This window comes from Pristiophorus japonicus, chromosome 2, assembly GCF_044704955.1.
Source record: "Pristiophorus japonicus isolate sPriJap1 chromosome 2, sPriJap1.hap1, whole genome shotgun sequence".
Classification (NCBI taxonomy): Eukaryota; Metazoa; Chordata; class Chondrichthyes; family Pristiophoridae; genus Pristiophorus; species Pristiophorus japonicus.
The window spans coordinates 307,138,657-307,162,562 of NC_091978.1; positions in this window are offsets into that span (position 1 = coordinate 307,138,657).

Here is a 23,906-nt window from a genome sequence, read left to right on the forward strand (position 1 = left end):
TCAGGGAAAGGAATTAAAGATGGTGGATAGAAAGAGATTTGGGCATTCTAGTGCATACAATCTTAAAGGTACATGAGCAATGTCGTGCAGCGATAGCTAGAGCAAATAGGGTGTCGGGCTGCATCCATAGGACAACTGAGTATAAGACGAGGCGTACTGTTTTGTTCTTGTACAAGACCTTAGTCAGGTTGCACTTGGAATACTGTGTCCAGTTTTGGTCTCCTCACATGGTGGGTGATATTGAGGCTCTGGAAAGGTTGCAGAAGAGGGCCACCAGACTAATTCCAAGTCTAAAGCATCTTAGTTATCAAGATAGATTAAAAGAGTTGCGACTCTATACCTTAGAGCAGTGTAGACTTAGGAGGGAGCTAATTGAGGTTTATAAGATAATGGTATTCCAGCTGACAGCTTATTTCAATTAAATAGGTTAGGCAGAACCAGAGATCAAAAATTTAAGTTGTATAGGGCTAGATCTACGTTAGACGTCAGGAGTTGGTCCTTTCGCAGCGAATAGTAGACCTCTGTTCAAGCTGCTGTTTAATGTGGTGGATGCAGGCTTGCTAAATTCCTTCATCAACAGTTGGATTTGTTTCTGGCTGAGGCAGAGATCACCTCTTACATAAGGTAGGGACTGCAGGGAATTCAATGCAAGAGTGATCTCCTTAACTAGTTTTGATTGCCTAGAGGAGTTGGAGAGGAATTTCTCAACTTCCCTGCTTTTGTAAATCTGTTTTTTTTTGCCTCTTCCAGGAGATCACATGGCTTCGGGTGGGGTGGAGTGTTTAGGTTGTGTATATGTTGTGATACATAAGGTATCGCAATTTTGTGGTTCAGGCTTGATGGTCCAGATGGTCTTTACCTGTGCATCACTGTTCATATGTTCGTATCATTCTGGTGAATCTGTGCGGCACCTCCTCCAAGGCCAATATATTCTTCCTGAGGTGTGGTGCCCTGAATTGTACACAGTACTCTAAATAGAATATAACTAGAACTTTATATAATCGTAACATAACTTTGTATTCAATCCCCTTGAGATAAAAGCCAACATTCCATTAGCCTTTTATATTATTTTTTATATCTGTCCACGAGCTTCTGTAATTTATGTACTTGGACCCCTAAATATGTTTGCTCATCCACTGTTCCCAGCTTCGCGCCATTTATAAAATATTCTGATCTATTTTTCTTCGGTCCAAAGTGGATGATGTCACACTTCCCCACATTAAACTTTATCCTTACTCTCTGTCTCCTACATCATAATCAATTCCAATTGTAAGAGATTCCGTAACCCATCACCAACAGCTCTTGACATCAGGATTTATGAGAACAAAATACATGTGGCACAGAGTTTTCACTCAACCTTAAACTTGTACGTTTATTGAACTTGCGCTCAATAAACACAACCTCCCTGAGATTCGACCGGAATAACACAGAACCAACAATAAACAATCCCTACTCGAGGTTACCTGAAACCTAGCACAAAATATCACAGTTTAAACCCTTCCACAATTCGACTGCAATTTACAAAACCACTCAGACCAATTCCTCTACGATTTGGCTGAAACTTACAATCACCCACACAGCTGGTTGTTCTGGTGACGATTGTAAGCTGGGACCAGGTGACCACCTGCATCCTTCTTCCCTGCTCCAAAGTGGTAATCTTTTTATGGTGCTTCATCTCACAGCATCAAACATATATCCTGCTGTTCCCCTGCAGGTTATGGCACTTCAATTGCACATCCAAGTACTTTTTAAATGTGGTGAGAGTTTCTGCCTCTACCACCCTTTCAGGAAGTGAGTTCCAAACCCCCACAAACCTCTGCATGAAGAAATTTCCCCTCAAATCCCCTCGAAACCTTTTACCAATTACTTTAAATTTATGCCCCCTGTTTGTTGACCATTCTGCTTTCTATCCACTATATCTAGGCCCCTCATAATTTTATACACCTCAATGAGGTCTCCCCTCAGCCTTCTCTGTTCCAAGGAAAACAAACCCAGCCTATCCAATCTGTCATCATAGCTAAGATTCTCCTGGCAACATCCTCGTAAATCTCCTATGTACCTTCTCCAGTGCAATCACGTCCTTCCTCTAATGAGGTGACCAGAACTGCACGCCGTACTCCAGCTGTGGCCTAACCACTGTTTTATACAGTTCAAGCATAATCAACCTGCTCTTATATTCTAAGCCTCTGCTAATAAAGGCAAGCATTATGTATGCCTTTTTAACCACCTTATCCACCTGGCCTGCTACCTTCAGGGATTGTGGACATGCACTCCCAGGTCCTACCATTTAATCTGAGGCAGAAATTGAGTGTCCATTGAAACAAATGATTGCTGACAGCTTGACAACTAGTTTAAAAGCTTCCACTTTACAACTGCTCACTTTCCATACCCAGAGACCAATGGGTTATCCCTTTGGAACACAGATTGAGCTTTATGCAGACTGCAAGTCTTTTAAGCAAACTCTCCAGCCAGTGTCACCTCATTGCAGCAACCTCTATCACCTTTGTCAGAGTGTTTCTGTCATCTCAACTTCATCCGCTTTGTACTCCATCAGCATGGAAACAATTTACACTCTGTCACCGTAGTCCTCAGAATCTGATCACGATCATCCCCAACACCAGCATCACCAGGCACACCAGCAGCACCAACAACCATACCAACCTTCTCCGCAATCACCTGATGCTGCACAGGACAGAGTGCATCAGCACCCAACTACATTGCTGCCCGGGAAGCCAGGGATGGCCTCACTATGGCCAGATTTACTTCACTTAACACTGCACACCCTGGCTGTCACATGATACACCAGGTTGGCACCACCCTACACCAACACCATAAAGCATCCCTACAATGCCCAAGCCATTCCTTTCATGCTCATCACCATTGTGGGGGGTATCGCTATGTTTTACCATTCACTGGAACTCACTAAGCCACTTCCAAAGGTGCACAAAAATGTGTCCAAGTAAGCAAAGCGTTGAAAATAAAGATTTCAATGTTTGACATCACATTAACAGAAACATTGAACATTGGCTAAAACACACAAGTGCTTACCCTTGTGTGTTGTTAGTTGGTATGATTGGACTCGGATGAGAGTGAATATGATGGGTGGCTAGTGAGATTGGGAAATGATAATGTAGATAGAGAGAGATGGGTAGAGGTGCAAGGTAAGTTGGTGTGAGTAAGGATGTGCAGGGATAGAGTAGGGAAGGCAGAGTGATGGGGATGTGATGAGTGGCACAGCAGGATGAGGTTGAGTGTGGCTTTGCAGTAACATTTTGTGATCTACTGAAAATATTGAAATGTTTGAGCCATTGTAGCCAGCTCCTCCTGTCCACAATCCTGCTTGTGCCTTCCTCTGCAATGTGCAACCAGGCTCTGCTGAACTCCTGGGGAGGTCTCTTCTGCCCATTGGAAGGGAAGAGGAACTCCCATCGTGCTGTGAGACCCTTCATAAGCATATGGAGGGAGTCATGGATGAGCCTGGGTGCAGTCATACATCTTTGTGCAGTGCTTGTCAGTGTTTGCAGCTACCTCAATACTGTGGAACATTGTAGAAAGGCTGGCTGCCTTTTTCCCTTGTGTACGGCCCCGGTGCCTGCTGTAGCATGTTCTGGTCAGACTATGCCAGCAAACCTGTATCTCATATGGCAATGACACTGGGGTTGAAAATATGGCTGGCGTCTGAAATGCCCACATGCGTCACTTATGCCAGTGCACTGACCCAGGCCTCTCCCTCCAGATCTGATATAGAGTAAAATACTTTTTGATTTGATTCAGTTATAGAATGCTGCACAAATTCTTCATCAATCTTAACAAGCAAAAAATGCCTTTTTTCCAGAAATGATTGCTAATCTATTTCAGTTCACATTTAGAGGGCTATGAAATCTCACATCAACATTAAACCACGCAGACAAATGGCCTCCTTCTGCGCTGTATTATTCTATGATTCTATGATAAACACCAATATTTTATCTGTTACTGCTATCAATCAATATTGCAGCAATCTTTTCCTTACACCTACTTTTTTGTTAAAATTATGAAACAGAAGAAAACATGACCATTAGCATTTTATTATTTTTATCTTGTATTTATGATTAAGTTGCAAATCTTTTTGATGAAGGTGAATAATATTTTACAGAATTCAAATTACATGATCAAGTTCAGGAAAGAATGCTCCAAAGGACAGAAAAGTTGAAAATGCATGTTTGCACAATGACAGTCTTTTGCAACTGAAGGTCATCTAGATTGGTTGCAGAATTGAACAAATATTTACATGCAAAGCTCTGAACAGCAAAATTAGGGAGTTATGGTGTCACATAGAAAATACAAAAACCTCATTTCTGTAGCACTTAAAATAAAACATCCCAGAATGGTTTTTGCTGTGGTGAAGAAGCAGGGAAAAAAACATATTTAAGTGGAATAGAATCAAGGTACAGTCAAAGAGGAACAATGTTCAGAAGCAATGTTCCCTCTTATTTTAAGGGGCTGCACAGCCCACTCACAGATGCGCAAAACGTTACATTGAAAACGCTGGTCCCGGGTTGCGTGGGATGGCAGGCACGGCCGCGCACTTGATAGGGAACGTTGTTTCGGAGTTTTTTGAAGGCAGATAATAAGGTAGGAAGGCAAAGTGATTTGTGAAGTTACAGAGCAATAAGTACCTTCACTTACCAACCAAGTGGTAGCCATTTGCCATTTTCTACCCCACTTCTATTAAGAAATCAGTAGAGGGAAGATGGAAAATCCCAACTGACATCTTGTCTAAGCTACTTTGCATTGTGCTCCTTACTCATGTCTAATGTCGCCTATTTTCCAATTGGACTGTTCAGCCACCTAAGGACTCATTTTTAGAGGGGAAGCAAGTCTTCCTCGATTCCGAGGGACTGCCTATGATGATGATGATGGCACAACCGCTCAAGAAAGCTCTAATTCTAACTAGAGCTTTTTCTGAGCTGCTTTGTATTGTCCTCCATATTTACCTCCAATGCTCTCCGACTTCTTGTAGTTGCTGAGGACATTAAAAATACTGATATTGGTCAATAAATACTGACTTCCCAGCCTAATAATAACTCGGAGGCATGTTGGGAGTTGGGTGGAGATGTCCGATATCGCGTGGGAAACTCGAGTGTAAGTTCAGCGCGTCTGTCAATGGCATTTTAGCGCATCCACCTCATTATTATTTTATTCCGGTTTGTATCGATTGAGCGGCAGTGGATGTGATGAGGATCGCATGGTGTAATCTCGACTCCAGTATTTAAAGGAGGAATGTGGAGAAGTTAGAAGCAAGAGAAGACAAACTGTGAGAATGGATTTAGGATGGTCAAAGGTTGCGCCCTGCTTCAATGACCATTTCATTGATGTACTAATGGGGGCAGTGAGGAGTCGGAGTGAGATATTCTTCCCCAGCAATGGGAGGATGAAACCTACTGCTGCCATAAAGAAGGCCTGGCTGGTGGTCGCCCAGGAGGTCAGCTGCAGGAGTATTGTGTCACGCTCATGGATTCAGCGCAGGAAGTGTTTTAATGACCTAAGCAGATCAGGAAAGGTCAGTACAGTTGCACATTCAACCTCCTTCACTGTGCCTTGTCAAGTCTACCCCATCATATCACTCCTCAAACCCACTTACCTTGCAAGAACACCCATCCTTCTTCTATGCACTTTGTCACATACTCATCTATCCATCCACCACTGTCACGCACCCTCATCCTTATGCAATTTTATGCCTCTTCCTGATAATCACCCTCACCAAATGCACACAATGCATCAGGTGAACACATGCCATTACACACATTCATAGTCTGCTCTTTCCCCCATTGCAGGAGAAAAGAGTACAGAACATGAGAGAGAGGGAGAGAACTGGTGGTGGGCCTCCGCAGATCACACAGTTGACAACTGGAGAGGATGAAACTCTGGAGATCAGTGAGGTCTTGGGCATCCCTGGCCATTGGGGATCCAGAGATGAGGACCTCCCAACTACCTGGTGACAGAATGAAATATAATGTACACGTCATACAACCATCAGTCATGTTAACTTGAATTCAGGAGGGAGTGAAATATGATTAAGGTCATAATGAAAAGTTGCATCATTCTCACCTAATCAGTACTAATTTATTTTATCTCCAACAGGGCGGTCACACATGCAGCAGGAGTCCATGCATCTCGCAGATGATGAATGCTCTGAGGAGATAATTCATTCTGAGGGTGCATCATCACAGGACTCAAACTTACCATGCACCAGCTCAGATACTCGCACTTCTTTGGGACTAGTTGGACAGATAGATTTTCAGCTGGTGACTCACACTTCACAAGCGAGCAAGTGCAAATGCTGGTGGCAGGGACAGCTGTGGAGAGCATGATTCAAAGGGCACAGCCCTTTCCAAGCTTTCCAAGCTCTGATCAGCTGGACACAGATGCTATACCACAGGAGCAGAGAATTTGTCATGTGCTGATCGGCCTTCCATGCACACTGTCCATGATTGCAGAGAGAATAGAGGAGTCCACCTCAAGCATGAGGGGGACCATGTCATAGGGCATTGCGACATAGTCTTCTTGCATGGATAGAGTGGACAGCTTTGTGGAATATTAAACGTGGCAATCACATGAGTACATGCACACTTTGACCACAGCTATGCGCACTCTGGATGACAATATGTCTGCCACCTTAAATAGGATGATAGATACCTTAACCTTGAATTTTCAGGCCCGCACTGATCTGCACTAAGTTGCTGTCCAGCAGAGTGGTAGGAGTGAAGTGCGGCTGGGCCATCAAAGGGATGATGGCGAAAGGGAATATGGAAGTGAGGACTTCTCTCAAAGTACTTTCACTTCTCACCCTTTGACACCCCTCAGTCAGTACCCAACATGATACCTCATGTCCTGATGGCCGAGTCTGTCCTTGCACAGGTACAGGTGGAGCAGTCTTTGGCACACCCTCATGGGCTCCAAAACCCAGAGGATGTCTGCTAAAGAGAAAAGAAAAGGAAGCAATGCAGGAAAGTGATTGTGGTAAGGATAACCAGAATATGTCAGGAAGGGACAGAGCATACAAAAAAAAGAATGCACTAGCAAATAGGGTCCAGGTAAGAAATAATAGTGATAAGACAAATAGGGCGATAGTACAAAATAATGTTAAGATGTCTAATAATGTTAAAAAGACAAATTTAAAAGCATTGTATCTGAATGCATGAAGTATTTGTAATAAGGTAGATGAATTAACAGCGCAATAAAATGTAAACGGATATGATATAGTTGCAATTACCGAGACATGGTTGCAGGGTGACCAGGGTTGGGAACTGAATATCCAAGGATATTCGATATTTAGGAAGGACAGGCAAAAAGGAAGAGGGGGTGGTGTGGAGTAGTTAGTAAAGGATGACATCAGAGCAATAGTGAGAAAGGATATTGGCTCAGAAAATAAAGATGTAGAATCAGTCAGCGGGAGCTAAGGAGCACCAAGGGGCAGAAAACATTGGTGGGAGTTGTGTATAGGCCTCCAAACAGTAGTGGTAGTGTAGGGGATGGCATCAAACAGGAAATTAGAGATGCATGTAGCAAGGGTACTACAGTAATCATAGGTGACTTTAATTTACATATAGACTGGCCAAACCAAATTCGATAATACTGTGGCAGATTAATTCCTGGAGTGCGTACGAGATGGTTTTTTCGACAAGTATGTTGAGGAGTCTACTAGGGAACAGGCTATCCTAGATTAGGTATTGTGTAATGAGAAAGGGTTAATTAACAGTCTTGTTGTGCAGGGTCCTTTAGGGAAGAGTGACCATAATATGATTGAATTTCTTATTAAGATGGAAAGTGAAGTAGTCCAATCCGAAACTAGGGTCCTAAATCTAAACAAAGGAAACTACGAAGATATGAAGAATGAATTGGCTATGATAGATTGGGAAGATTCATTAAAAGACATGACGGTAGATCGGCAATGGCTAATATTTAAGGAACAAATGCATGAATTGCAACAGTTATACATTCCTTTCTGGTGTAAAAACACAAAAGGAAAAGTGGCCCAACCATGGCTAGCAAAAGAAATTAAGGATAGTATTAGATCCAAAGAGGAGTTACACAAAGTTGCCAGAAAAAGTAGCAAGCCTGATGATTGAGAACAGTTTAGAATTCAGCAAAAAAGGACCAAGAGATTGATTAAGAGGGGAAAAATAGAGTATGAGAGTAAACTTGCAAGGAACATAAAAACTGACTGCAAAAGTTTCTACAAGTACGTAAAAAGAAAAAGATTAGTGAAGACAGAAACAGGAGAATTTTTAATGCGGAACACGGAAATGGCAGGACAATAAAATAAATACTTCGGTTCTGTCTTCACGGAAGAGGGCACAAATAACTTCCAGAAATGCTAGGGAACCAAGGGTCTAGTGAGCAAGAGGAATTAAAGGAAATTATAATTAGTAAGAAAACAGTGCTGGAGAAAAAAATGGGACTGAAGGCAGATAAATCCCCAGGGCCTGATGATCTGCATCCCAGAGTACTAAAAGAGGTAGCCATGGAAATAGTAGATGCATTGGTTGTCATCTTCCAAAATTCTATAGATTATGGAACAGTTCCTGCAGATTGTAGAGTGGCAAATATAACCCCACTATTTAAAAAAGGAGGGAGAGAGTAAATGGGGAACTACAGACCGGTTAGCCTGACATCAGTAGTAGGGAAAATGCTGGAGCCTATTATAAAGGATGTGATAATGGCACACTTAGATAATATCAACGGGATTAAACAAAGTCAACATGGATTTAAGAAAGAAAAATCATGTTTGACAAACCTACTGGATTTTTTTGAGGATGTAACTGATAGAATAGATAAGGGAGAAGCAGTGGATGTAGTGTATTTGGATTTTCAGAGGCCTTTGATAAAGTCCCAAATAAGAGGTTAGAGCACAAAATTAAAGCACATAGGATTGGGGGTAATGTATTGGCATGGATTGAAAATTGGTTAACTGACAGGAAACAGAGAGTAGGAATAAACGGGTCTTTTTCGGGGTGGCGGGCAATGACTAGTGGGGTACCACAGGGATCAGTGCTGTGGCCCCAGCTAGTCACAATATATATAAATGATTTGGACGAGGGAACCAAATATAATATTTCCAAGTTTGCTGATGACACAAAACTAGATGGGATTGTGAGTTGTGAGGAGGATGCAAAAACGCTGCAAGGCCATTTAGATAGGTTGAGTGAGTGGGCAAACACATGGCAGATGCAGTATAACGTGGATAAATGTGAAGTTATCCACTTTGGTAGGAAAAACATAAGGACAAAGTATTATTTAAATGGTGATAGCTTGGGAAGTGTCGATGTAGAGAGGGACCTGGATGTCCTTGTATACCAGCCATTGAAAGCAAACATGCAGGTGCAGGCACGCAGTTAGAAAGGCAAATGGTATATTCGCCTTCATTGTAAGAGGATTTGAGTACAGGAGCAAGGATGTCTTACTACAGTTATACAAGGCCTTGGTGAGACTGCACCTGGAGTATTGCGTGCAGTTTTGGTCTCCTTACCTAAGAAAGGATATACTTGCTATAGAGGGAGCGCAGCGAAGGTTCACCAGACTGATTCCTGGGATGGCAGGACTGTCGTATGAGGAGAGATTGGATCAACTAGGCCTGTATTCACTAGAGTTTAGAAGAATGAGAGTGGATCTCATTGAAACGTATAAAATTCTGACAGGGTTGGATAGACTGGATGCGGGGAGGATGTTTCCCCTGGGTGGGAAGTCTAGAACAAGGGGTCACAGTCTCAGGATACGGGGTAGGAAATTTAGGACCGAAATGAGGAGAAATTTTTTCACTCAGAGTGTGGTGAACCTGTGGGATTCTCTACCACAGAAGGCTGTGGAGCCAAGTCACTGAATATATTTAAGAGGGAGATAGATTTCTAGGCACAAAAGGCATCAAGAGGTATGGGGAAAAAGCAGGAATATGATGTTGAGACAGAGGCTCAGCCATGATCATATGAATGGCAGTGCAGACTCGAAGGGCAGAATAGCCTACTACTGCTCCTATTTTTTGTGTTTCTATGTTTCTATGATGTCAGCCATGAGCATCTCTGCAGTCAGAGCAAGGAACTGAGAAACCTGTCTCTGCTGAAGCCACAGGGATTGCACCACATAGGAAGTGTAAAGCTTTGTAGTTGCACATTGGTGTATGAGAAAATGTTATGTTACGAAGTTTCCATCCTTTAATAGAATCACATAAATTTTATTAGCTTTCACCCCTTTCCCATCTTGCCCCAATTTTGGTTGGTGGGTAGAAAATTACCTTTTAACGTTTGATGGTGAATGGGAAGACATAAATTGATGGGGATCAATAGCGGGATATTCAAGGGGTGATTGGTTGTTTGCAGGACTGCTTTGTGTGAGTTTCATTGAGGTGGGGGGATGGAGGTCGGGAGAAAGAGTGGCCATTGCCTGTGGTTCTGTTATCGGTCCACTCGAGCAACCTAACTGAACCTTGCAATAATAGGTTCCCGGCAGCAGGTGCAGCATTGCCCTCATCACCTTCCTCCTGCTCATCGTCCTTGTCTTTCTTCTTCCTCTCGGAATTATCCGAAGTGGATCTGAGCGCTGTACCTTGTTGTTTATGCAGGTCGCTGCTGTGCATTGTTGTGCATGGTGCAGCACACCAAGACCATTCTGGATACCTTGGCTGGTCCATACTGAAGGACGTCTCCACATCTGTCTAGGCACCTGAAGCGCATCTATGGAAGCCAGCCAAAGTTGCAAACCTGAGCACTTGCTCATTCTGACTGCCGTCATCGCAGGCAAAGTTGACATAATTGTCAGCCCTGGCAAACAAGGCATCAGTCTTACGCATTTGTGTGCCACTGACTGAAAGATCCTGGATATGTCTCCAGCAGGGCGAGTCACTTTGACAGCCACTGGTAACGCATGGCCACCAGATCCAGCAAGGAGCATTCTGAAGAAAGGTCGTTGACCTGGAACATTGGGAGGAAATTTGCGGTCGGAGGCTTCCTTCGTACGAACGCCTCCAACCTGAAAAAAATCTACAAAAGTACCCAGTGACCCCGGAGGAACGTAGGTTCCCCGTTGGAGACCTAGATGCGCTGCGCAGCGCATGGGAAGATATCTTTCAGATACGTAAGTACAAGCTGGAGTCACGTGGGCTTGGACCACCAATCACTATGTAGTATTCTCATTGATAAAAATAGGAGCTCTGTTTGTACGAGCTCCCATTACTATCAATGAGAAAACCCCCTAAAACACCGAAACACAGCATAATAAATAAATAAAACACCTCACATATTTAAAATTAATTGAAATTAAATGTAATTAAATGTTTTAGAACAAATATCTTTTTGGGCGGAATTTTTTTTAACATATTTTAATAGTGTTAAGAATAAACTTACCTTCATGAACAGAGTTGTTAATATAAATATGAGTGTTTAAATTTAATTTTTATATGTTTTAAAAGTGTTATGCTGGTAAAAGTAAGCTCAGCACCTGCTTTTACCAGGCGTAAACTTTGAAGGACATTAGCTGGGCATGAGTTGGGCAAATAGCCAAATCTCTCCTGTGCGAATGTCCTTTTCCCAGCTTTTCCGAGGCCTTGCCGGGCCCGTGCACACTTCCATTGGACCCAGCGATGCCGGAATTGTCGTCCCATGAACTCTGTTTCTCTCTTCACAGATGCTGCCTGATCTGCTGAGTATTTACAGCATTTACTGCTTTAATCCAGCAAGGAACAGGTCTTCTTCTACGAGGCTACAGATATCTGCCACAGCCTAATGCGACAATCTCAACCTCCGGAACCACTTCTGTTCTGACATGTCTTGGAAGCTCAGCCTCTGCATGTGCACCCTGAGTTCCAGGTAGTGTCTCCTGCGAGCTGCACCTCTCTGCTGCTCCCTTTCTGCTGCTCCCCTCTCTGCCGTCCAACTACAGGTCTTTCAACAGCAGGCTGCTGGTGCTGATACTGGTCATATTGCTTCTTGTCCAAGGACTAATCTAAGGCCACCAAGTGGCCACCCATTCTGATATGATTCAGAAAACCTCCAAAGTGTATCATACAATCATAGAATCATTGAAATTTATAGCATGGAAGGAGGCCATTTCGGCCAACCAAGTGCTATCCAGCCAAATCCCACTTTCCAGCTCTTGGTTTGTAGATCTGTAGTTTATGGCATTTTAAGTGCACATCCAAGTATTTTTTAAATGTGGTGAAGCTTTCTGCCTCTAACACCCTTTCAAGACAGTGAGTTCCAAATCACCACCACCCTCTGGGTAAAGAAACTTCCCCTCATAGCTCCTTTATACCTCCCCCCAATTATTTTAAATATATGCTCCCTGGTTGTTGACCCCTCTGCCAAGGGAAACAGGTCCTTCCTATCCACACTATCCAGGCCCCTCACAATGTTATACACCTCAATCAGATCTCCCCTCAGCCTTCTCTGTTCTAAAGAAAACAGACCCAGCATCTCCAATCTTTCCTCATAGCCAAAATTCACCAGTCCAGGCAACATTCTTGTAAATCTCCTCTGCACCCTTTCCAGTGCAATCACATCTTTCCTGTAAGGTGGTGACCAGAACTGCACACAGTACTCCAGCTGCGGCCTAACCAGTGTTTTATACAATTCAAGTATAACGTCCTTGCTCTTGTATTCCATGCCTCGACAAATAAAGGCAAGTATTCCATATGCCTTCTTAACTGTGATATATTCTCTATGATATCACAAACACACCCTTACAAGACGGCTCATAACCCAGTCAGCTGATGCCTTTATTGGCACATTTCAAGGACACCATCAAAGCCTCCTTGATACAGTGCAATATCCCCACCAACACCTGGGAATCCCTGGCCAAAGACCGGCCTAAGTGGAGGAAGAGCATCCGGGAGGATGCTGAGCTCCTTGAGTCTCATCGTCGAGAACAGGCAGAAAACAAGCGCAGGCAGCAAAAGGAGCGTGCGGTAAACTAGACTCCCCACTCACCCTTTTCTTTAACACCTGGGACAGAGGCTGTAATTCCCGTATTGGACTGTACAGTCACCTGAGAACTCATTTTTAGAGTGGAAGAAAGTTTTCCTTGATTTCGAGGGACTGCCAAAGATGATGATTTCCAGCAATGGCTGCATTACAACAGTATTCCACTAGGTGGAGCAGTAGTCAACTAGGTGGAGCTATATATTACACTTCTCCCTCCTTAATGAAAAGTAATTATAACAAACTAATCATCATACATAACTTGCATGGTTATACAGGTTGAGTGTCCGAAATCCGGAGTTCCAAAATTCGGAATGTTCCGGAATCTGGACACCGGGCCAATCCGTGGCGGGGTCGTCCGGAAACCGGAAAATGTTCCAAAATCCTGATTCCCCCACCTCGGTGGATCAACGTCACCCCGGCCCTCGGTGGCCCGACCTTGCCCCGGCCCTCGGCGGCTTGACCTCTGGCCCGACTTCGCCCGCCTTGACTTCGCCACGACTTTGCCCGCCCTGACCTTGCCCCGGCCCTCAGCAGCCGACTTCGCACCACCCTGACCTCGCCCCAGCCCTCGGCAGCCCGACCTCCGGCCCGACTTCTCCACGATTTCTCCCCCCCCTACTTCGCCCCAGCTATCGGAAGTCCGACTTCACCCCGGCCCTTGGTGGTCCAACCGCACCCCGGCCCTCAGCAGACCGACCTCGCCTCCTTACCTTGGGTGCCTGACCCCACCTACTTCGGCCCAGGCAAAGACGTTCCAAAATCCGGAATCCAGAACGGCCTCGGTCCCGAGGTTTCCAAATTTCGGATGCTCAACTTGTACAATACAAAAGATATGGACTTATTTTGCCATATTTACAAATCAAACTTAACCACATGTTTTCTGTTTCGAAGAGGATGCCTTTGCTCTCGGACAGAACCTTCCAAACATGGTGTCGAACTTAGACTCATTCTAGGCTGAGCCTGAGGAAAGTTTTTCTCCAGGGATACCTTTGATCTACATTTGAACTCTCGACAACTTCAGACTGTTTGTCTGCCTGACTCAGATTCAGACTTAAATTCTGACATTCCCTTGGACTTGTTTCTAATACATTTGACATAGGATATGCTACTGGTACTGTACTTGTAATAAGATTGTCTGATGAGTCAGAAAGAATCGAATCATTCCAACTTTCAACTCCTTCCATACCTATAGATTAAATATGATCAATGTGAACAAACCTACCTGTCCAAGATCAAACATGTTGGCCATATATGTGCATACCTTCACTACTCTTCCTGGTAACTACTTTAACCATTTATGATGATGGTTATTCACTCTCACCTTCTGATGTAATTTCACACTTCTCTCTCTTACTCTACCTCTATCATGATTCTTTTTCTGTCTTAATTGTTTCTCTTCTACTGACTGCCAAGTTTGGTTTTATCAATGAGAACCTGGTTTATGACTGTCGTTTGATAAACAACTCTGCTGGTGTTTTACCAGTAGTTATATGAGTAATCAGAAAATTAACCAATTTGTGGTCCAACGATTGTCGTTTCTTTGGATTTAGATCCAACATTTGTTTGATGAGGGCATGTTTTACAATTTGTACAGTGCGCTCTGCTGCGCCATTTGAAGCAGGGTGGTATGGTGGAAGCTTGGTATGTTTTACAGCATTTTTGCTTGTGAACTGTGCAAATTCTTCTGAAAAAATTGTGGCCCATTATCAACCACAGTTTCTTCTGGGAGGCCATATGAAGAACATAATCTTCGGAAGTTGTCTAGTGTTTTACTTGTTTTTATTTTCCGCATTGGAAACACCTCTACCCACTTTGGCTGACTATCAATCACAATGAACAATTGCTGTCCTTCTAACTCAGCAAAATCTATATGTAACCTTTGCCACACTCTGGGAGGTCATTTCCATGGCTGTAACTGTACTGATGGTGGTTTCTTGTTTACCGATTGACATGTTGTACACTGACTAACGATGTACTCTATATCTTTATCTAGACCTGGCTACCATAAGTAACTGCATGCAAAACTCTTGGTCAAGCACATTCCCAGGTGCTGGTCATGAAGATCTCCTAATAATTTTGACCTACCTGAATTTATTTTGGATAACCACTCTTGCAACCCACATGATACAATCTTTATCCATGGACAATTCATTCCTATGAATGAAGAACGGATGAATATTTTTCTCTGATACCTGGTTTGGCCAGCCATTTGCGATGTAATCATACACCTTTGAGATAACTGGGTCACATTTGGTTGCTCTATCAATCTCTTCAGCTTTGACTGGCAGTTCATCAATGTATGAAAAATAGAACACTTCTTCCCTATCGGGTGTAACTTGTGATGGGAAAGGCAACCTAGACATAGCATCAGCATTATTGTGACCAGCTGATCATCTGTATTCAATGTCATACTAATATGCTGACAAAATCAAAGCCCATCTCTGCATTCAGGCTGCTGCTAAGGTTGGAACTATAGACTTTGGATGGAGAATTGCTATCAGAGGCTTATGGTCCATAATCATGGTAAACTTACGACCATATAAGTATTTGTGGAACTTCTTAACTCTTAAATGAATACCAAAGCTTCCCTTTCGATTTGCACATAATTACACTCACTGGCACTGAGAGTGCATGAAACAAAAGCAATTGATATTTCCTCCCCACTATGTAGTACATGAGAGACCACTGTCCCCACTCCATACAGAGAGGCGTCACATGCTAGCTAGATCTCCTTAGATACGACATAGTGAACTAACATGGTGCTCTCTACCAACTACCTTTTACGCTTCTTGAATGCTGCATCGCATTCTTCTGACCACTTCCATTGGATCTGTTTTTTCAATAGCTCAATCAGTGGATGTAACACTGTAACCAAATTTGGTAGGAACTTCCCATAATAATTCAAAAGACCCAAAAATGATCGAAGTTCAGTGACGTTCTTGGGAGTAGGTGCATTTCTAATTGCATCCAGCATTTCCTTGGCAGTCTGAGCGGCCCCCAGTCTGCGAGCACCATTGGAGCAGGCCGGGGAGTGGAAAGAGCAGCGTGAAGGCGTACCACTCCAGGGAGCAGCACATGCTGGAGCAGGAGGGCAACGGCAGTGAAAAGGGACATCACCAAGATCCAGGTCGGTGATTGCAGCATGGACAGATACAGCAGGAGCGGGGAGGTTGGGGCGAAGGAGCGGCGAGAGATTGTAGAGGCATGTGATCGGAAAGGCGAGAGCCCAGGGGCAACACGGGCCAGCCCACACTGCGATATGTGTGCACACTAGGTCCGTGCAGCAGAGCTGGTCTCCAGTCATCTTGGTTAATCCTTGCTACTGGACCAAGACCAAATTCTGTCAAGCTCATGTGGTGGCTGGTGTGCAACAGCCACCACATGTTAAAAATATCCACGCACAGGCATCTTCCACCCTTCAAGATTTAGTTTGGGACCTGGAATTTTAGGTCCTTCATTGAAACACCTGTGAACTTCTTGACGTGGAAGCAAGTCATCCTCGATTCGAGGGACTGCCTATGATGATGATGATGATGATGATGGTTGGATGTAAACTATCTTTGTCTACTCTGTGACCTAAGTACTTCACTGAGTTTTGAAATAACTCACACTTGTGAGCAGTCACTCGTACTCTGTGCTTCTCTAGCCATTTGAGCACTTAATTCAATATGTTATCATGGATTTGCCTGTTTGTTACTGAAATGACTATTCCATCTAAATAACATACTATCTCTTCAATGCCTTGCAAAATCTGGTTCATCACCCCATGGAATATGGCGGGGGTGGAAGGCACTTCAAATGGTAGCCTATTAAATTGTTATAGGCCTCGATGAATATTTATAATCAAGCATGACTTGAACTCCTCATCTAGTTCCAGTTGTAAGTAGGCATTTGTGTGATCTAACTTTGAGAACATCTGACCACCTGTCAGCGAAGTGAACAAATCTTTTACATTTGGTAAAGTATTGGGCCGATTATCCTCTAGAACCTGGTTTACGGTTACTTTATAATCATGACACAAACTTACCTTACCATCTGACTTAGGTACAATAACAATGGGTGTAGCCCAATTAATTAGATCTATCTTAGAGGGAATGTTCTCAGTCTTCAGTCTTTTGAGTTCTTGCTCAACTCTCTCTTTGAGTGTGTATGATATGGGACATGGCTTGCAGTAAACTGGTCTAGCGTCCTTCTGTACCCTGACATTCACCTTGAAGCCTTGGATCGGATTGCCTGCTTTGCAGAACACTTTCGGATACCTCTTGATGACATCATCCTTCGATGCAAATCTCATTTCAATGTGAAAAATCTCATTCCAATCCAGCTTCAGTGATCCCAACCAATTTCTACCTATTAAGGCAGGCTTGTCTCCTGCCACTACTAAGAGAGGCAAGATCTGAAATTGATTCTTGTATTTCACCAGAAATTTGCTCTCCTGAGTATCTTTGATTCCTCCAATGGGAAATCCCGCAACTTGTCGAGATATAGTTATTCCGGTACTATGATCACGGATGCACCAGTGTTGATTTCTATGGGTATCCTAGGTCCTGCAACATCGACTTGGATGATGATACTTTTCGAATCGTTGTTCGATACCCTCGTGCTCCTGATGATGTATATCTCTTTGTCCTGTTACTTTTCTTCCATGCTATATATTCTCTGGGGATTTCTACTTATAGCCTTGAAAGTTGGTTTACTCTTCAGTCGACATGCCTTCGCAAGATGCCCAGTTTTTCTGCAGAAGAAACACTCTGCCTTCACATATGGGCAACTTTGAGCAATATGTTGTCCCAGGCACCGATAGCACGACTTCAATGCTCTGTTATTTTTGCCAGTTGCTGAGGCCTTGGGGCCCGATTGCCTTTTTCTGTTAACCTGCAGTCAATTCACCTCGGTTATCTGGAAAAATGTTACGAAATTCTTGGAAATATTGGTCAGCCATATCCGTTAACATAGCTGTCTGACAAGCTAAATCAAACGACAAGTTAGGAGTTGTCAACAACCTTTTTCTGATTGCTTCATGTTTCATCCCACAAACAAAGCGGTCACGCAATGCTCGGTCCTGAAAGTTTCCGAATTGACAGTGAATAGATAGTTTCTTTAATGCTACAATGTACTCACTGATTCTTTCATCAATAAATTGATATCGTGTTCCAAAATGATAACTTTCAGCAATTTACAGGAGCTCAGGACGATAGTGCTGTTCTAACTTGCTTAGAATCTCCGTAAATAATATGTCCTTTGGCTTGATGGGAACAACCACATTTTTCAAGGTTTCATCCACCTCAGGGCCTGCTGCAGTCAAGAAAATAGCACATTTTCTGTCTAACACCACCTGGTTATGGTTTTCATCATCAGGGACTTCGATGATACTACTCACGATGAAAAACATTTCTAGCCGCCCCACATATGTTCCGAATGTCTCTCGGTCATGATGGAATTCACCCACGTGCACTATTATTCCCATAGGCACGGCCATCTGGACTCAGGCAGTTCAGCCAAGTGTGTCATTGTAATTAACCTTGGATTTTTAGCTGTTCTGCAACACAAATGACCTCTGCTGTTTGGCTGGAATCATCCACGAACAAAAATTTCAGTTAGGTAATCCGATTAATCTATTCTTCATTGCCAAAAGTGATATATTCTCTGTGACATCACAAACACACCCTTACAAGATGGCTCTTAACCCAGGAAATTGTCAGCTGACCTGTCACCTGATGCCTTTATTATATTTACAGCAATGGCTGCATTACCACAGTAGTCCACTAGGTGGACCTATATATTACATTAACTACCTTATCTTCCTGGCCTGCAACCTTCAGGGATCTGTGGACCTGCAATCCAAGGTCCCTTTGTTCCTCTACACTTTTCAGTGTTCTGGGAGTGTACTATAGAACCCCAAACAGTCAGAGGGAGAAAGAAGAACAAATATGTGGGCAAATTGCTGCGAAGTGTAAAAAATATAGAGCTGTAATAGTGGGGGATTTCAACTACCCTAATGTTAACTGGGAAAAATGTAGTGTGAATGCTACTGAGGGTGCAGAGTTCCTAAAATGCATTCAGGAGAACTTCTTTAGCCAAAATGTAACAAGTCCAACAAGGGAGGGGGTGGTTCTAGACTAGGTTTTGGGGAGGTAGAAGGGGTATCAGTGGGAGAGCATTTTGGTACTAATGATCATAATTCAGTAAGATTTAGGGTAATTATGGAAAAGGACAAAATTGAACCAGGAAAAGCCAATTTTGGTGAGCTGAGATGGGATTTGGCCAAAATGGTCTGAAAACAGCTACTTGATGATAAATCAGTGTCAAAGCAGTTGGAGGCATTCAAAGAGGAGATTCTGAGGGTGCAGAGCAAGTATGTACCCTTAAAAAAAAAGATGAGGCTAACAAATCTAGAAATCCCTAGATGTCAAGGGACATACCGGGCAAGATAAAGAAAAAAATGGAAGCTTATACAGATACCAAGAACTCAATACTGCAGAAATTCCAGAGGAGTATAAAAAGTTCAGGGGTGCAATTAAAAAAATATCAGGAAAGCAAAGAGAGAGCATGAAAGAATGTTGGCAAGTAAAATCAGGGTAAACCCAAAGATGTTTTATAAATACATTAAGAGCAAAAGGATAACTAGAGAAAGAATAGGGCCTATTAGAAACCATAAAGGAAATCTGTGTGTTGGAGGAAGAGGATATGGGTATGATTCTTAACGAATACTTTGCATCTGTTTTCACAAAAGAGACGGGTGATGCAGACTTTGCAATGAGCGAGGAGGAGTGTGAAATATTAGATGAGATAAACATAGTGAGAGAGGAAGTATTAAGGGGTTTAAGCATCTTTGAAGGTGGATAAATCCCCAGGCTCAGATGAAATGTATCCCAGGCTGTTAAGAGAAGCAAAAGAGGAAATAGCAGAGATTCTGGCCATCATTTGCCATTCCTCTCTGGTTACAGGTATGGTGCCAGAGGATTGTAGGACTGCTAATGTTGTACCTTTGATTAAAAAGGGAGAAAGGGATAGACCAAGTAATTACAGGCCAGCCAGCCTAACCTGAGTGGTGGGAAAATTTTTGGAAAAAATCCTGAGGGACAGGATAAATCTTCATTTGGAAAGACATGGATTAATCGAGGACGGTCAGCATGGATTTGTTAAGGGAAGGTCATGTCTGACGAATTTGTTTGAAATTTGCGAGGAGGTAATCAGGATGGTCGATGAAGGCATATGATGTAATGTATATGGATTTTAGCAACGCTTTTGATAAGGTCCCACATGACAGACTGGTCACAAAAGGTGGATGAGTGTTTTTGTGACTGGAAGGTTGTATCCAATGGGGTTCTGCAGGGCTCAGTGCTGGGTCCCTTGCGTTTTGTAGTATATATCAATAACTTGTACTTGAAGGTTGCGGGGTATGATTAAGAAGTTTGCAGGTGACACTAAAATTGGCTGTGTGGTTGATAATGAAGAAGAAAGCTGCAGACTGCAGGGAGATATCAATGTACTGGTCTTGTGAGTTATAATTCAATCCAGATAAGTGTGAGGTAATGCATTTGGGGAGGTCAAACAAGGCAAGGAAATACACATTGAATGAGTATTTTTTGTTCTTTAATTCAACCCACATTGCCTCGTTGTATGACTCCTCTAACATATCATCATGCCAGTCACAGTGAACACAAGAGCTTAGATTCTCCTGTGTTCTGTACTAAAAGAGGACACTACAAGGGCAAGACAACACCAGCAGCAATAGCAAACTTAGAACAAGAAATGCAGGAGTAGCAAGAGGTAATTTGGCCTGACAAGCTTGCCCATTTTGAATGACTGATCTAAACCTCACCTTCCTGTCTTCACCATATTTCTCCATTCTCGTGAATGCACCGTAGTGTCTCCAGCTGCCGCCCAAGCTCCGAAATGCAGAGCTCGAGTTGCTGTAGCTGGTAACACTTCCAATACATGTGGTCATCCAGGCTACGTGAAGCATTCAGGACTTCCCACTTGGCACAGCATGTGTACTCCATTGGACTGAGCTGCCCTGCCATGCCTATATTTAATAGACTAACCCAGCAGAGATACACTTAAAACTTAACAAAAAACACTCACCAGCTACTCATCAATCAGCTCCTTCCCTTATGCCGACGTCACTTTTTCTACTCTGAAGTCACTCTTTCGAATTCTGCCTCTGTTGAGTTGCTCCCGCTCTCGCTCTGCTCCTGCCCTGGTCTCACCCAGGCCGGTTGCCTCCTCCAGTCTCGGGCTTGTACTCCACCTCCTTTTATCACCGCTCTCGCTCTCGGTCTGTCCCCGCTCTGCTCCCATTCAGGTCCGCTGCCACCCCCCTTATAGAAAGTAAACCCTCAGCAAAACTATTGTGAACAAACCCTTTCCCACAAGCAAGTAAGAAAACAGCTGTAATCATGCCTATGTAACTTGAGTTTTCCCTATGTCCATTTGTGTGTGCACTTTGGCTGCTGCTGCAGACCCAAGCCCTTCCCTTTAATTTCTGCTTCTTTATCCATTTAAAACAATTATTTTCTCAATTCACCACCTGAACACCTCTCTCCTGTCGTGATGCCTCCTTTCATTTCTCCCTTCTCAGGTACTCTGCCCACACAAATCTGTACCCAACTCCTTCAGTCGCCTCGACTTTCCTACTCTCATTCCACTGTCCCAGGCTTGATTCCCTCTCAGATAAGTCTGCAGCTGCCCTCTGTGCCTCTCTTGGCATCCGCCTAAGAATCTATTGAGGCACTCATCACAGCCTCCTTATGAGCAGCAAACCCAAATGCCCCATTCTACTCTATCACCGACATTCAAGCCAAGCGCTCTCCCGAGGTCTAATCTTGCCAATCCCCTCCCTGTCAAACTCACCCCTCCCAGTGCTGCACCTCTGGACATTGCCAACGGATCAGCTACCATCTTCCCTCTACCTATCTCCTTTCAGAATGTCTGTTAACTTGTGAATAAGGCCCATGCAGTATAATGTGGATAAATGTGAGGTTATCCACTTTGGTGGCAAAAACACGAAGGCAGAATATTATCTGAATGGTGGCAGATTAGGAGAAGGGGAGGTGCAACGAGACCTGGGTGTCATGGTTCATCAGTCATTGAAAGTGGGCATGCAGGTACCACAGGCGGTGAAGAAGGCAAATGGCATGTTGGCCTTCATAGCGAGGGGATTTGAGTATAGGAGCGGGGAGGTCTTACTGCAATTGTACAGGGCTTTGGTGAGGTCTCACCTGGAATATTGTGTTCAGTTTTGGTCTCCTAATCTGAGGAAGGACATTCTTGCTATTGAGGGAGTGCAGCGAAGGTTCACCAGACTGATTCCAGGGATGGCTGGACTGACATATGAGTAGAGACTGGATCAACTGAGCCTTTATACACTGGAGTTTAGAAGGATGAGAGGGGATCTCATAGAAACGTATAAGATTTTGACGGGACGGGACAGGTTAGATGCGGGAAGAATGTTCCCGATGTTGGGGAAGTCCAGAACCAGGGGACATAGTCTTAGGATAAGAGGTAGGCCATTTAGGACTGAGATGAGGAGGAACTTCTTCACTCAGAGTTATTAACCTGTGGAATTCCCTGCCGCAGAGAGTCGTTGATGCCAGTTGATTGGAAATATTCAAGAGGGAATTAGATATGGCCCTTATGGCTAAAGGGATCAATGGGTATGGAGAGAAAGCGGGAAAGGGGTACTGACGTGAATGATCAGCCATGATCATATTGAATGGTGGTGCAGGCTCGAAGAGCCGAATGGCCTACTCCTGCACCTATTTTCTATGTTTCTATGTTTCTTTGCCATCTATAAGCTTATTCTGGATGATTGCATCGACATCATGGCCTTGACGGAAACCTGGCTGAGGGATGATGACACCATCCACCTAAATTAAGCCTCCACACCTGGCTATACCTTCCACCACTTGCCCCACCCAGAACATTGCAGTGGCAGCGTGGCTCTCATCACCAAATCACACCTTGGTCTGTCCCCATACTCGCATGCTTTTTCCTCCTTTGAGCATCTCAACTTGTTTCACCCATCTAATCTCTCATTTAAAATTCTCATTTTATACCTCCCACCAAATTAGCATCAACATGTTCTCACCGAAATATCTTCACTGCTTTCCTCCCTCAGCCTCTGCACTGAGCAACTTCTCATCCTCGGTGATTTCAACTTCCATCTCAATTCATCATGCTCTCTCTCCTCTGAGTTCACTATGCACCTATCCTCCATTAATCTCTCCCTCCATGTAAACTCCCCAAACCATATTCGCAGCCATCTCCACGACCTTGCCATCTCACATAGCCTCGCTACTTCCAGCGTGACAATCACAGCTAAGGCCATCTCTGATCCCTTCCTTGTATTGCTGTCCACCCACATCCCCTTCCCCCTCCCAACTTTACTTCCTTCTGTGTCTGCCCCTGGAAAAACTCTCTCCCAATTCAAAATCCCAAACTGTTCTGCCTTTGACCTTCCATTCACCACAATATTTCTGCAGCTACCAATCTGATCAACCACACTCACCTCCAAATTTGATGACCTTGTCCTCATTAAAACCTTGCTCTCTCTCACCCTGGCCGTTTCCGTACTACAGCCCTAATCTCTGCACCCTTAAGTCCAAGGGATGCAGACTTGAATGGATATGACAGACAACTGTTTTAGCCATTCGCTGCCAGATCTGGCGGGATAACATAAAGCATTATCGGGTCCTTCTCTTGTCTGCCAAAACTGCTCACTATTCCAGGATCATTCCAGCATCCAAAGATAACCTCCGGCTTCTTTTCTCTACTGAAAACTGTCTTCTGAAACCACTCTCCCCTGTCTCCTCCACCCTCACCTCCAATAACGAGTGTGATGAGCTCATGGACTTCTTTATCTCTAAGATTGAGAATATCTGATCAGTTGCCTCAGCCATTTCCCTCCCTTCCCCTAGCCCACTGGGCCAAACTTCCTCTAAAGTGCCC